A 13,055-nucleotide genomic window follows, 5' to 3' on the forward strand; every position below is an offset into this window, starting at 1 on the left:
AGAAGTTCCAAAAGAATAAATACTTTTCAAATGTCATATTATGTATATACAGTGTTGTAACAATGTGCAAATAGTTAAAGTACAAATGGGAAAATAAATAAACATAAATATGGGTTGTATTTACAACAGGTCACAAATCTTGCAGCTGTGATGGCACACTGTGGTTTTTCACCCAGTAGATAAGGGAGTTTATCAAAATTGGGTTTGTTTTCTAATTCTTTGTGGATCGCTGTAATCTGAGGGAATGTGTCTCTAATATGGTCATACATTTGGCAGGAGGTTAGGAATTGCAGCTCAGTTTCCACCTCATTTTGTGGGCAGTGTGCACATAGCCTGTCTTGTCTTGAGAGCCAGGTCTGCCTACAGCGGCCTTTCTCAATAGCAAGGCTATGCTCACAGAGTCTGTACATAGTCAAAGCTTTCCTTAAGTTTGGGTCAGTCACAGTGGTCAGGTATTCTGCCACTATGTACTCTCTGTTTAGGGCCAAATAGCATTCTAGTTTGCTCAGTTTTTTTGTTTGTTCTTTCCAATGTGTCAAGTAATTCTCTTTCTCTCTCTCTCTCTCTCTCTCTCTCTCTCTCTCTCTCTCTCTCTCTTTCTGCGCTTGTGTGTCTTTTAGTTTTGTATGTAATGTGTAATATATATGTAAGCTGAATTAGGAATTTACCTGGCCAGATCATTCTTATATATTCTTATTCATATTTCTGCTGTTGGGAAGATAATACTGGTAGGACAAAGCTATATATGTTTGTGTACATGGAAGTCAGTGATTCATGTTTACTATAGGTTAACGATGTGACTAAAATGAAAGGGTATTTAGATGACTAAAATGGCCCACTGTTTTCATAATTTTGACAACAACTAGACTAAATCATTATTGAAATTACAAAAATGTGACTTTGACTTAGTGATATTTAGACAAAGACTAGACTAAATCTAGTGCCAACATTAATGTGTGTGTGTTTGGGCATCTAGTGATGTACCACCCTATGCATTAGAATATAGCTCCAAATCATGCATAGCCTATATTCCACATTCCCTCTCTTCATGCCCTACCTAGACAGACAGGATATAACTGCTTTTAGTGGACAATAGTAAGAGAAATAGCTCTGTCTCCTATCTCATGCAGCTCAGCTATGTTTACACTTATCTTGGGAAGACTGAGGTCACAGGTCACTGAAGTAAATGAAAGTTCAACATCTGTGTGATCCTGGATTATTGCTTTGTAGCTGGCTGTCTCTGCTTCTTCCTGTCTTAACTTTAAACACCATCTCAGAGACCGCTAAGACAACAGCAGCAACTCTATTGTTATTACTGTCAGACATCAAAGCCCAACTCTAGCAACTGTTAGATTACTTGTGTGCAATAGTTTTTTGGTGTTTGATCAAAACATCTACAAAGATTATTGCACAGTTATATATAGTAACACTCGGGAATAGTGTTGGGGGTTTTTCAATAGCTGTTCATGCTGAGCTGTTTGCCAGCTGTCTAAGGTTTTTAGCTCAAGGGATGAAACAAATGGTTTTGTGAAGCAGTGAAACTGTGAAAGTAGACCTGGTTGTGACGTTAAACAAACAGAAAACTTTGACACGTTGTCATACTTAGAATCTCTCTGCACCTACAATACATGGTGGTTCACAGACCAGGAAGGGTACTAATAAGCCCTACTGATCCACCAAACAGCCTCCATCCAGCTTTAACTTCCAGTATTGACTACAGCATGTAAACAGGAAATGAACTGTGTGTATGTGTGCCTGCTGCCAGCCACAGATCCCTACAGACCATTCATTCTAATGTGATGTGTGTGTTGACAGGGTTGATATGACACATGTACAGACTGGGGAGAAGGCATGTGTGTGTTCCTGGAAACCATAGCCAGGACCGCTCCATCTGGTGGTGTGTCTAACAGCCAGCTGCCTCCCTCCCACGGGTCCAGCAACGCCAGCCCCACAACCGATGTTCTCACCACGCAACCATGGCAACCAGAAACCCCATGACGACCACATCCTCCTCTTCTTTTCTCCTCCTCCCCCTCTTTCCTTCCTGCTCTTCTCCCTTGTCTTCGTTAGTGCTCCTGGTCTAAGAGATTTCGACCTGTGCTCTCACTCTCAATAGAGAGACGTTACTCAATGAACTTTCACTCATGCAGCACAAAGGTTACACACCCTTAAACCATGTTGTATACCCACACACCCACACAGCTCTCAGTCACTCCCACCCACACAGCCAACCGCATACCCGTGCACACACATTCACACACCCTCATTTACAATACCATCTCCCTGAGCTCACAGTGGAGATGAGTCCATCCGTCCACTATGTGCCCCAGCCCTCCTCTCGCTTCTTCATCTCCTGTGGAGAAATTGATTATTAGAGCCTCAGCTGCAGAGCGAGCTGCACCAGGGATTCCTACTTCACCTCAGCCCAGTCTGGTAACCCACAGAGATGTACTCCCTGGCATACATACATACACACACACACTAAACGTAAATACACACATGCACACTCGCGCACACACACCTCTCTCTCCCAGCCAAGACACAGCAGGCTCCAGAATAGATGATGGACCAGTCAAGCCATGCCACCTACAGGAGGACTTAGCTAGTCAAACTACCCCTCCATTAACACCCTTCTACCCCTCTGGAGTACTACTTGATCCATCACTCACTCCCATTGCCGTGCTTCCATTCCCATCCATCTCCCAGAGACATTTTGTTCTGAAAGGAATTATTATTTTCTGCCGTCTTACTCCGTTTGCTACCTGATGTTGTGTGAGTTTGTGTGAGCTGCAGCAAACAAACATCAAATATTTTTGCTTCTGCTCTCTGCCTAACTCTGCTCTCTGCCTAACTCTGCTCTCTGCCTAACTCTACTCTCTGCCTAACTCTGCTCTCTGCCTAACTCTGCTCTCTGCCTAACTCTGCTCTCTGCCTAACTCTGCTCTCTGCCTAACTCTGCTCTCTGCCTAACTCTGCTCTCTGCCTAACTCTGCTCTCTGCCTAACTCTGCTCTCTGCCTAACTCTGCTCTCTGCCTAACTCTGCTATCTGCCTAACTCTGCTCTCTGCCTAACTCTGCTATCTGCCTAACTCTACTCTCTGCCTAACTCTGCTCTCTGCCTAACTCTACTCTCTGCCTAACTCTGCTATCTGCCTAACTCTACTCTCTGCCTAACTCTGCTCTCTGCCTAACTCTACTCTCTGCCTAACTCTGCTCTCTGCCTAACTCTGCTCTCTGCCTAACTCTGCTCTCTGCCTAACTCTGCTCTCTGCCTAACTCTACTATCTGCCTAACTCTGCTATCTGCCTAACATTGACAGCTCCTTGCTTGCTTGTAAGCCTTAATTTAAGTCTTTTGCGAAACACTTTGGGGAAAATCTGAAGTTTTGGGAAAGTAGGGCACTGCTGTAAAAAAATAATGATGTCTACTCTGAGAAGAAAGTGGTTATGTCATCTCTCCAATATGGATATGAGCTATGAAGGTACTGCCTTTGTTGGTATTTGTTAGATTGAAAGGCTATTGTGTGTGTGTGTGTGTGTGTGTGTGTGTGTGTGTATTCCCTCGGAGGAGGTGGATTGCAGTGTTTGCCTTATAAGTTGCTATTGCTGCCAGCTCACCCGAAGACGGTTGGCAGGCACTAATGCCTCTTGGTGAAACCTGTATAAACTCTCTGCCTCCAATGTAAACAGAGATCTTTATTATGCTAATGCTAGATCAGACCATTCGCCTGGACAGCTCCCATGACTACCGCCTGCCTGCTGTAACTGTATTTATTATCTCTGTCTATTATACTGTTATTATGACTTATCTCTGTTATTATGACTCATCTCTCTGTTATTATGATGTACCTCTCTGTTGTTATGACTTATCTCTCTGTTATGACTTATCTCTCTGTTATTTTGGCCTATCTCTCGGTTATTATGACTTATCTCTCTGATATTATAACTTATCTCTCTGTTATTATGACTTACCTCTGTTATTATGACTTCTCTCTGTCTATTATACTGTTATTATGACTTATATCTCTGTTATTTTGACTTACCTCTGTTATTATGACTTACCTCTCTGTTATTATGACTTATCTCTATCTAATATACTGTTATTATGACTTATCTCTCTGTTATTATGACTTACCTCTCTGTTATTATGACTTATCTCTATCTAATATACTGTTATTATGACTTATCTCTCTGTTATTATGACTTACCTCTCTGTTATTATGACATATCTCTATCTAATATACTGTTATTATGACTTATCTCTCTGTTATTATGACTTACCTCTCTGTTATTATGACCTATCTCTGTCTATTATACTGTTATTATGACTTATCTCTCTGTTATTATGACTATCTCTCTTATAGGTCAGTGTGTATCACAGACTCCTATATTGTTATATCATACTGTATTTCATCCTCTGCTATTTCCTCAACTAGGACAATAAAGGATCTTATCTGAGTGTCATCATGTTGTGGTAAAGGTTGTGAGTTGATGGAGATTGTAGGTGGAGTAAGGCAGAAACAAAGAGAGAAGGAGAAGGACAACATGAGTGGTGCTGATGACAATGATTGTGATGACACTGGGTATGATCATGATGACATCACTGACAATGACAATGATGCTGATGACAATTACATTTACAATAACATGTAGGGTGCATTGGGGAGTACTAATGTGTTGCCTCTAGCAGGTATGGAGGAGAAAAGCATTCCTAGGGTCCTCAGTGACCACCACCACTTAGACTGCTAATAGCTATTGACAAGCCAGTTCATTTGTCCTCTGAGGCTGAGGCCTTTACACCCCCTTTAATGGGGTTTTGACCCAGGGATACTCAAGCATACATGTGCATTATTGGCCCTAACCACCAGTCCATTGATAAGGTGGATCAACACCAAAGGACCAGAGAGGGTGGGTGGGGGTTGACAGGGCTGAATCTATTATCACTAGACCAAAGCACTCTGTGTAAGCAGCCAAGATGGCAATTAGACAGAGAGAGAGATCTAATATACAGTACAGAGTAGAACAAAGGAAGAGAGAGAAAGAGGGAGATAAAGCCAAAGGGAAAAGAGAGAGATGAAAAGAGAGAGATAAAGCCAGAGAGAGAAGAGAGAGATAAAGCCAGAGAGAAAAGAGAGAGAGAAAGCTAGAGAGCAGAGAGAGAGATAAAACCAGAGGGGAAAGAGAGAGATAAAACCAGAGGGAAAAGAGAGAGAGAAAGCTAGAGAGAGAAGAGAGAGATGAAGCCAGAGAGAAGAGAGAGAGAGAAAGCCAGAGCGAAAAGAGAGAGATAAAACCAGAGGGGAAAGAGAGAGAGAAAGCTAGAGAGAAAAGGACTATAGAGTGAAGTAGACAGAGAGATAACAGAGAAGTGAAAGATAAACGGAGAAAGGCAGAGCGTCACAGAGATGGATAGAGCGATAGTGGAAGACAGAGACAGAGACCGTAGGTGCCAGAGGGAGTTGCCAGCTGGGTGTATAAGGGAGGGCCTTGTGAATGGGATGTGACGAATGAAGTGATATCTCTGCCGCAGTCAGGCCTGGCAGGCGTAAAGCAGTCCCCGAGCCCAGGACACGTCCATCAGGTCACCCTGCAGACACATCCAACCACCCCACGTTCCCTTAAAGAATAGCTCAATTATTGCAAACAGCCAGCCATTGATCAAGTGGAAAATTCCTTCTCGGTTTTCTTTTGTGCTAGTCTTTTTATTTACCCTCTTTCTCTCTTTCCACCTTTCTCCTTCTCTTGATTCCTATCTACTCTCTTTTCACTCCACTGTTTTTCATACTGTCTTCTTTTGCATGTTCGATGTCCAGTCTGTTTATATGATTGTGTCATTTCATTTGCATTTGTGTTTGTGGAAATATGCTTCAAGCATGGCCGATGTTTTCTTTGCACAGCTAATTGATTTCTCAAATACCAGATCAGTAAATCATGTCGTTCATAGAGCATCCGTTGAATTTGAGCGGTCAATCTTTCAGCTCCTATTTTGGCAGCTCAGTTTGCTTCCAATGAGCCAGCTAGTCATTCCCTCCATTTAGCGTCCTATTTTACCTCAATTGTTAATGCATGGTAATTGTATAAGGCAATACCATGCGCTACAACTGCAGGTCAGCAATGGATTTTGAGTCATATGGGGATCCTGTCTAACTCCTTATCCATGTCCATTACTGTACATCTAGACCTTATATCTGGCAGACCAAACAGTGAGACAGGTATTCCGTTTCTCAGCTGTCTCCAAAGGGCCTGTGTTTCTCTGTATAACGCTCCGTGAATGAGATGCTGGTGGGAGGTGTGTTGGAGCTAGGTGGTGGTGATGGGAGTGTTGTGACGGGGATGGAGGTAAACCATTTCTCCTCTGCAGCCACCACACCTTTCAGAAGAGCGACTGCTGCGTGGCTGGGCCGAGCACAGCTGTCCAAACGGGGAACAGAGAAGAGACTAGAGAAGAGTGCATTTTTGATGCTGCAGAGACCTTGTGAATATTGAATGTCCACCCTGCCTGCCTGGTTGCCTGTTACTGCCTGGTTGATTGCAGCAGAGTGAGTGCTTCTCTCTCTCGCGCTGTCTGCTTCAGTGGCTGTTACGTAATGACGGCCCTCCACTGCAGTGAGGCAACAGTCGGGATTCCCTCCTGCACCCAGAACGAAGGAGTGGGGTTGGAGGAGAGGAAGGGAGGGAGGAGAGGGAGGGACCACGAGAAAGGAGCATGGGTAGAGGAAGACAACAGAGAGGGGGAGAAAATAGGAAGATGAAAGAGAGAGGGTGAGAAAAAGAGAAAGGGAGAATTTGAGCTACAGCAAAGCCTTATGTTACCAGGAAACACCCATTGCGTAGCAGCAAAAGACTGAGAGAGAAATATAATTGGTCCTCTTCAATCGATGGGGGAAGGGGTGAACAGATCCTCTGGAACAGGTGGTGGATAGCCTTTGTCAGTATGGTAAATAAAGAAAGATGATTCATCGTGGCAGTGATGAAATACGATTTATAGATCAATGGAGGAGAGGGAATTCAGCAAGTATTTTGTCTTCCTCTTGGAAATATGGCTGGTTTGGTAGAAGGAGGGGTAGATATAGTGGTAAGGCTAGCCCTTCAAAAACCAGGTTGAAGTTAAATTGCTGTGGCAGGAAAATAGATGTGAGTGAAAATGTTATAATGCTTTGGTTAACAGTATGATAGAGGTTATTACAGCCAGTCTCATGTTTAATTGAGTGCTTTTGAAGAACGACTTACATTATGAATGATGGAGTTTCTTCTAACTGGACCAACGTTCTTCTTAATACCTTGGGTTGATTTCATCAACGTTTTGCTGGAAACAATTTATGAGTGGGTTTGATGTTTTAGGGTCTTGCCCTCGACCATCTATACAGATCAATGCAGTTGGTTTGCAGTAGAGTACAGATATCTCAGTGAAATTATAGAAATTATTCCACATTGATCAGTGGGTTGGGTTGTCATGGTTAAGAAGAATCTCAGATCTCAGCAGCCTTTGGAGGACTCAATCTGTTTTCATTTATGTAACACTGGATGGTTAATAATGTTTCCTCACATGTTTTTGGGCCTGGGACTCGTGAGCCTACGAATATGTCCGAAATGAAGATACTGCACACACAACCACATTCATTATACAGTCATTCATAATGTACGATGCCCAGAGAGTGTTAGGCCAGTCAGACCCATTGTCCTGGATTATTAGGCAGGGATTATCAATTTATAGAGTGGATTGTCCTCTTAGTCTGGATTATAATTATGTTTAATCCTACTCTCCTGGCCTGCACTCGCTGGGGATGTGCGCTCATTCTTTGGCTGCTGGAACCCTTTTAGGATTTCAGGCCAGTGAGTCAACCAATTAAATTCCACTAGCCATAATGTCCAATTACTTTACCCTGATTATACAACCCATTGCCATAGAGGAAGAGGATGATAATGATGTCATTGTTGGCTTAGTGATGGACCGTGCAAAGGGCAGTGTCACGGTAACTGGTACACCATGACCTTAGAAGAGGAGATTAGAGTGCCCACCTGGACATTGTTGCTGAAAGGTCAAGTTGTTTTTGTTGCTGCTCAATATTCACCAAGCAACAGACCAAGGGTCACCTGATCAAGGGTCACCTGATCTACCGAAATGAGGCTTTGAGGAATTTTCATTTTCATTGGGACGTTACGTAATTCATTAATTCAACGTAGCCTAATTATCCCGCGAGTCGAGTAGGGAAGGAAATTAAAGTAGTGTTTGAATTGAATGTTGTTATTCAGTATGTTTGATAGGAAAATGTGATTGTTGCCAGGGCTGTGTATTAGAGTAAATGACTAGCAGCAAGCAGCAAAGTCCTTCCTCACTGCACTCTGTGTAAGTGATGGGTGCTCCATCCGTAGCAGTGTGGGAGTGCTACAGTCGTCTCTGTGGGCTGTTTTAAAAGCTGTCCTCTAGTGAACTCACTCACAGCCCTGCTCTCTGAATACACAAGCGATCTGAATACACAAGCACTTCTTCACTTGCATAATTCTTACCACTTCCCTCCCAACACGAACCTATCAATGTAATTTCATCCATGATCAAGTGATGAGTGAGCAAACATATATTTTACATCACATCTTTTAACTGAAGACCATATAGTTTGAAAGAGGATATTTTGAGAGTGCAAGACCTGACTTATAATGGGCTTGCTCACTGAAATAATTATTTTTCTGACAATTTTATTCTCAAACTGAAGGATAAAGAACTCCAGTGCGTTCCACTTCTTTCCCCACCAAATGTCTTCCCTTGTGATCACATTGTTCAAGAGCCCGTCTTGAGGAGACATTTTGTTTGCTCACCTAGTTTATATTCAGAGCAAAAATAAAGGTGTCCCTGCAGTGACATCCAGCTGCAGTGTGCCGTGCTCCTGATGGGGAGGGAAGCATTGCAGTGATGTTTTTTAATATTCGTGGTGTGTGTTATCGCTAAGGTTGGCTTTGCGGTGTGTCTTATCAGGCTGCTGTGATGTGCTAGCGTGGCACATAACAGGAGTGTGAGACTCTCTCTCTCTGGCCAGAGTAATCTACTCTGATGAGACCGTTTCACCCAGTGCCATGATGGGGCTCACAGAGGAGAGGAGGAAGCAGGGGGTGAGAGAAAGAGAAGGATGAGGAGTGAAAGAGATTGGGAGAGGCAGCGAGACGGAGTGGGGATGCTCAGGCTAGACCCAGGCTAGACCCAGGCTATTACCTCACTTTAAAGTTGTGTACATGGGGCAGAATGGAATTGCTGGTCCTTTAAATTGAATTGAGTTTTTACAGTGGTGCGTTTCAGATAGTTTCATCAGTTCACCAGTTCTGCACGTTAGACTGTTTTATGCATGACTTGCAAGATCGTGATGAACATCGGAGCAAAACCGCACCACAGGGAGTGACTACTGCAATCTTGTTGACTGTCTGTCTTTTTGTTAATACTGCAAACAAGCACTAGCACTCTACTTCATGGCTGGTTTTACACAATAACTCAAGTCACACGCCACACATCTCTCCAGGGGTCTTTGAGCTACAGCTTTCGTTGTGAAGTTGCACAGTGTTTGTCTTTCTTTTTCCTTATTCAACCTTTCTCTCTCCCTGGCCTCCCCTCTCTTTCTCTCGCCCTGGCCTCCCCTCTCTTTCTCTCTCCCTGGCATCCACTCTCTTTCTCTCTCCCTGGCCTCCCCTCTCTTTCTCTCTCCCTGGCCTCCCCTCTCTTTCTCTCTCCCTGGCCTCCCCTCTCTTTCTCTCTCCCTGGCTTCCCCTCTCTTTCTCTCTCCCTGGCTTCCCCTCTCTTTCTCTCTCCCTGGCCTCCCCTCTCTTTCTCTCTCCCTGGCTTCCCCTCTCTTTCTCTCTCCCTGGCTTCCCCTCTCTTTCTCTCTCCCTGGCCTCCCCTCTCTTTCTCTCTCCCTGGCCTCCCCTCTCTTTCTCTCTCTCCAGTCACCAGTTTGTCTTCAGGGCTTCGAGCCACAGAACATGTTGGCAATTTAACATTCGCTTTCATTTTGTTCTCAGCCTGTTCCTTTGTATTTGTTTTTACGGTGCTGAGACTTCAAGGTCTACTCTCTGGAGGGGCCAACCCCTAAAGCACCAGGCAGGAGGAACTCTACAACAACCCCTAAAGCACCAGGCAGGAGGAACTCTACAACAACCCCTAAAGCACCAGGCAGGAGGAACTCTACAACAACCCCTAAAGCACCAGGCAGGAGGAACTCTACAACAACCCCTAAAGCACCAGGCAGGAGGAACTCTACAACAACCCCTAAAGCACCAGGCAGGAGGAACTCTACAACAACCCCTAAAGCACAAGGCAGGAGGAACTCCACAACAACCCCTAAAGCACCAGGCAGGATGACTTCCACAACCTGTCCCTATAAATATTTTAGCACCCCGTTAAAACTTTTATTCAGACAATGTTCATCTCAATCAGTATGAACACAACAATCAATGGGAGAATATAAGCCCCAGAATGACCATTCACGATACAGTGTGTGTGTGTGTGTGTGTGTGTGTGTGTGTGTGTGTGTGTGTATGTGTGTATGTGTGTGTGTCACGTTCGTTTAAGGATGGGTCAGACCAAGGCGCAGCGTGAAATGCGTACATGTTTATTACACTGATAAACACACGACAAAACAACAAACCAAACGAAACGTGAAGTCCAAAGGCTGAACACCAAAACAAGCCAATACACGGAACAAGATCCCACAACTAATGCATGCCAACAGGCTGCCTAAGTATGATCCCCAATCAGAGACAACGAGCGACAGCTGTCTCTGATTGGGAATCACACCCGGCCAAACACAGAACTACAACACCTAGACTGAAACATAGAAAACACAACATAGAACACCACATCCTGACTCAACATATAAGAGTCCCCTGAGTCAGGGCGTGACAGTGTGTGTGTGTGTGTGTGTGTGTGTGTGTGTGTGTGTGTGTGTGTGTGTGTGTGTGTGTGTGTGTGTGTGTGTGTGTGTGTGTGTGTGTGTGTGTGTGTGTGTGTGTGTGCATGTGCACAGCAATAGCCCTATGGTCCCACAATATAATCTGTGCAACCGTGACCATTGACTGTGTGAGTGATTGCCTTCAGAATCATGGCTAAAAGACAGGCCATGCCAATCAAGCCAGCAGCTCAGAGAGAGAGAGAGAGAGACTGCATACAGCTATCCACATAGGAGGTCAAAACTGCAGTCGATGGAGTTCAATCGTCTTTTTAGTCTGAGGTTTGTATCGATATTTCTTGGAAAAAGTACCGCTATAAATTCTCAGTACATCAAATTCTGTAGAAAATGCAAAGGTAGAAAAACAACAGAAGGTTGTTCATAATTACATAAATTTCGTGCACTGACTTGACTGGCAGGTTGATTTCTTTCTTCTGTAAAACACAACTTGAGTCGACCCTGGGAAAGGAAAACAGGAAGCAACATTTGTAATAATGTATATTCTTGTATTGGTTATATCACTTCTTTGCTGAACTAATTGAGGAAAAAACTTGACAGCTCCATGAAATATTAAGCCCGTAAGAGATTAGTTATAGCTTTCACAGGTACACAGGCTTCACAGCTCTCCTCTCGCCTCTCTGATAGGTGACAGCTGGTTGCTGGAGATTCATTCTGATCATGAGGTCTTTTAATTCCTCTGTATGTGTGTGTACTGTATATGTAACATGCCTGACATGCCTGCAGGAATGACATCTGCTCTTTGCTCAGAGCGGCTAGCCTCATTAGCTTAGTCTGGCCCCTCGGCTGCAGACTGATTGACTGAGTGACCAGAGAGAGAGATTGCAAGCAGGCCTTTTGCAATTCTACACTTTTTTCCATGGGCAAGGAGGAAATGTTGCCATTTTAAAGCAAGCTTTCTGCAATTCTATTCATTTTGCCATGGGGCGGAGATAAAAAATTAATAACAATACAGCTAATTTCATGCAATTCTACTAATTTTTCAATGACATGCCATGTTAATATGATCTCTGAGTAAGTGACTATAAATCAATGGGGGCCCCCTGTAGGTCAAGGCCCCTGGGTGTGTGCCCTGCGTGCCTGGTCGGTAATTTGGCCAGGATTAATACATTTAGATAGCTGGGCTAGACTAAATTACCAATCCATTTTTTTTTTGCTGAGATGGGCTAATTGAGTGACTGTCAGTGACTGACACAACAAGAAAAATGCTGATGCACAACCACATTTTTATAAATTCTATTCTAACTCTCAACAGTAAGTTGAAACCCCGACTGAGTTCTTAAATTTAAAAAATCTATACAAAAATAAATAAAACATTTGGTTGGCTGCCCCCTAGCGGACGCATATGTCGCTTAGTGACCACCGGGCACAGATGTCAATTCAACATCTATTCCACGTTGGTTCAACGTAATTTCATTGAAATGACGTGGAAACACTGTTGATTCAACCAGTGTGTGCCCAGTGGGTGGCTAGGGCCAGCCCTGAGGGCAAGCGAGTTTACAAGCCAGAGACAGAAAGAGAGAAGCCAGAGACAGAAAGAGAGAAGCCAGAGACAGAAAGAGAGAAGCCAGAGACAGAAAGAGAGAAGAAGAGAGAAGCAAGAGATAAGCCAGAGACAGAAAGAGAGAAGAAGAGAGAAGCAAGAGAGAAGCCAGAGACAGAAAGAGAGAAGAAGAGAGAAAACAAAAGAGAGGGCTAGATTCAATCAGTTCAGCGTTAACCCGTGATAACCACCTGCATAGCCGATCATTGTTTTAAATTATGCGATATGTGGGAGGGGTAACTGCGTTGGAGCTGTCAAATCGGCGAGCGGCTGCTGGGGTGGTCATTATCACGAAGCCACACCTGTCCCACTCTTGTTAGAAGATCAGAATGAGAAAGTGTAGGCTATATAGAAATAATGACACTCAAATTGAAAATCATGAAACAAATGAATGAGGATTTCTATCAGCCTAATCGAGGTGTAGATTACATCACATATTTTAGTGTTCGAACTTGCAAACACGGCTGCATGGGATTTCTAATAATGCAACTCTGTGCAGCCAATGGCATTGTATGCAATAGAGGGGCACGTAGATGGTCAGCACTGCAGTCGATGGAGTTCAATCGT

Source organism: Coregonus lavaretus, assembly GCF_964263955.1.
Source record: "Coregonus lavaretus genome assembly, chromosome: 29".
NCBI lineage: Eukaryota > Metazoa > Chordata > Actinopteri > Salmoniformes > Salmonidae > Coregonus > Coregonus lavaretus.